This window comes from Schistocerca americana, chromosome X (assembly GCF_021461395.2).
Source record: "Schistocerca americana isolate TAMUIC-IGC-003095 chromosome X, iqSchAmer2.1, whole genome shotgun sequence".
In the NCBI taxonomy this organism is placed as follows: Eukaryota; Metazoa; Arthropoda; class Insecta; order Orthoptera; family Acrididae; genus Schistocerca; species Schistocerca americana.
Window position 1 is genome coordinate 258,584,005 of NC_060130.1, and position 3,843 is coordinate 258,587,847.

Below are 3,843 nucleotides of genomic sequence, written 5' to 3' on the forward strand. Positions count from 1 at the left end.
ATATCATTAAATAAACTTGGCAGCTATATTTGTGATATGTAAGGTAATTGGTTGCTGAATTCCATTGGTCAGTTGATGATCACTCTTTGAACAGTGTTTAAGAATAATATATCGAAATGTGTAAGCGTATATATTGGGATAATGGAATCAAATGTAATTGAATCAATAAGGTATATAGGATTCAATAAGGTATATAGGTAACATAAATATATGAAAGAAATGTTTGCACATCCTGTGACCACTGTAAATGTCTGGGATAACACACAAACTTTCCTTTCCCTTCAGTTTTTGTTTTAAAGTCTCTTAGGAAGAACATTCCAGCTCATGTCTCCATTTTGGTAGTGTTTCCTATGCAACAGTGTAAAGTCTACCAGATAGTCAAGAAAGACAGTTGATTGTTGAATCTCTTTCGATATACAGATTAAGAGAGATAATGCATGCTTTACATTATGTCAGATAACATAACATTGCTTACAAAGTTTTCTTAAATTATGAGGTATTTACAGTAACACCAAAGACTTCAAATTTAGCATGTCAGTTTTGGCATATGGATATCTATCATTAAACACTGTTTTGTTAATTCTTTTTCATCATGCATTTCATGTTAACATTATTATGTTTTATATATCTAAAAACAAAGATGATGTGACTTACCAAACGAAAGCGCTGGCACGTCGATAGACACACAAACACAAATATACACACAAAATTCTAGCTTTCGCAACCAACGGTTGCTTCGTCAGGAAAGAGGGAAGGAGAGGGAAAGATGAAAGGATGTGGATTTTAAAGGAGAGGGTAAGGAGTCATTCCAATCCCGGGAGCGGAAAGACTTACCTTATGTGAAAAAAGGACGGGTATACACTCGCACTCATGTCTGCTTGTGTCTGTATATGTGTGGATGGATATGTGTGTGTGTGCGAGTGTATACCCGTCCTTTTTTCCCCCTAAGGTAAGTATTTCCGCTCTCGGGATTGGAATGACTCCTTACCCTCTCCTTTAAAACCCACATCCTTTCGTCTTTCCCTCTTTCCTGATGAAGCAACCGTTGGTTGTGAAAGCTAGAATTTTGTGTGTATATTTGTGTTTGTTTGTGTGTCTATCGACGTGCCAGTGCTTTCGTTTGGTAAGTCACATCATCTTTGTTTTTAGACTTATTATGTTTTATTGTTGAAATAGTAAACCTTATTTCTTAGCTGTACACCAGAGGTGATTCTCAAAGAAGCTAATATTGTGTAGTTGTACTAGGAGCTTTCCTTGATTTATGTGACAGTTTAGTTACATATTTTTTATCCTTGCCTGTGTTTTATGGTAGCAACAAATTGTGTAAATCATTGTTCCACCCAGATACTGAAAAAATCCTTAATTAACTCTGTTAACAGTCATAGTTACTGGGGACGTATTTTGGTAATAACCCTTTCTTGCCATGTGAAGTTGTGATGGTCATTATAATGCAGTTTGATCTTAATGTATGATGTCCACAGCTCATATTCTAGTGGCTAGCATTGCTGCCTATGGATCTCAGAGTCCCAAGTTTGATTCTCGGCTGGGTCAGGAATTTTCTCCTCCCAGGGACTGGGTGTTTGTGTGTTAATCATCATTTGGGAAAATGGTGAGGCTGGACTGTGAAAAGATTAGGGATATGTATGGGTGCTGATAACCGCACTGTTGAGCCCCCCACAAACCAAACGTCATCAGACACCTTAATGCATGATGGTTGAAGTTAGATATGCAGTGATTATTCGTATTCTGGTCTTCCTTGTTACGCCAATGATAAGAACCAGTCCAGACTGATATGCTAAGAATAAATCTCCATGCAGAAATGAAACTTGATTTTAGTATTTAAAGTTGTTACCAATTAAATATTCAGCTTAGAATTGTAAAGACACAGCTATTGTTGTGTTTCACAATTTCATGAATCATTGTTTGATTCATTGCCTGAGTAATATAGAAACAGAGTGTGAAATTACCATCATACCATCATTTTTCTAATGCTATGGTAGAAGACAATTATTGAACACTAACCTGTTCCAGAGGGACTTCTGCAGCCTGACCATATTTCTTTACTTTTATGTTAGTTGGTATTGCAGCTGCTTTATGATGCTATATGCTCATTGTGTAAGGACTGAATTCATGTTGCAGCATTTTTTAAGAGAAATATTCAGTTGTCTCTGCTTTTTCAGTTGGCACATTGGTTACACATTATGTAGTTGTAAGTATTGGCCATGGAAAAGGGTTAGAGTGGTGCAGTGTAATGATTAAATTCATCTGAGTCTGAAAGTGCATATTTGGACATTTGTATTTTGTGTGTTGTAGATTGTAGTCTTTGCTTTTATTAGCTCGTGTGGCATTCATGGAGTTCAGTCTCCACTGTTCCTCTCTGAGTAACCTGGCAGATGTGTGTGTGTGTGTGTGTGTGTGTGTGTGTGTGTGTGTGTGATGAATGTTAGAATGAAGCACTTCTGGGTGAGTGAGTGATCATATCATCATATTTTAACTTTTTGGCCACTACTGTTATTTGTGACTTTCATCACAGTCATGTTTTTCCTGTAAGAATATTGCTAAAAATGTTGAATTGTGTAGGGAAAGGATACTAAAAGATATAGTCATAAGTGTGACCATTTGTTTGCAACTGTTATATAAAGCCTTGCTCAGAATCTGTGATATTTTTGAGAAACATGACTTTCACTGTTTTGACCACATTGTGAACCACTAGTTACTACTAAGGCAACAGAACATATCGGTGTATTCTCCATTTTAAAGTAATATGCAAAAAATCTTTACAGAATCATACATTATGGTCAGAACATTCGATTAGTTGTGTCCCTGGGAAATTTTCCAGTGCCAGTGTTCTTTCACTTTCTGATCAGGATTTGTTCTTATATTTTTATAGAAACTACACATATAGGTAGAAAAGTTGCTAGATATTCGTAGTGTCAGTCCCATTTGAGATTGGCAGAGTTTCATTGTAGAAATAAAATACGTTAATGGAGACCCACCTTTACAAAATAGTTATATTTTTAGAAAAAAGATTTTATCATAAGAAGATAACTGCAATTTAAAGAAATATTATATACGTTTTAACTGCCACTACTGTCTTCCATTTAGAAACTGGTTACTGGTTCTCGTTGAAGCCCATCTTCAGACCTGACACAATAACAAATAATGAAAAACTGAAAGACAGTCATAAGTAAAACTTTCAACAACTTCAAGGTTAGTTTCAACACTGCAACACTGGACTCGCATTCAGGACGACGATGGTTCAATCCCGCGTCCGGCCGTCCTGATTTAGGTTTTCCGTGATTTCCCTAAATCATTTCAGGCAACTGCCAGGATGGATCCTTTGAAAGGGCACGGCCGATTTCCTTCCCCATCCTTCCCTAATCAGACCTGATGATGCTCCATCTCTAATGACCTCGCTGGTGACGGGACATTAAACACTAATCTCCTCCTCCTCCTCCTCCTCCTCCTCCTCAACACTGCATTGCTTTACAGTGTTTGGTCCAATTGGAAGTGGTATGCCCTTGTCTTCTTCCAAAATTTGAACTGACTTAAAAAGTTAGTTTTAGGATGATTTGCAAATTAATGTTGTCTCCAGACCACAGTAAAACTTGAAATTATTCACATTTGCGAATTGTGGGTAGATATGGGGGTGGGAGTGGGACCCAGCACCAACTGAGGATCGACCTCTGGAACTTCTAATTTGTAGTCTGGTACTTGCCCACTAAGCCACACTTAACAGTGTTACAAGAACCTTCAATTACGTAATCTATAACAATAAAAAATCCTATCATAATTATGTGAACACATCAATAGTTATAGTAAGTAGCCAGGTACGACACTATG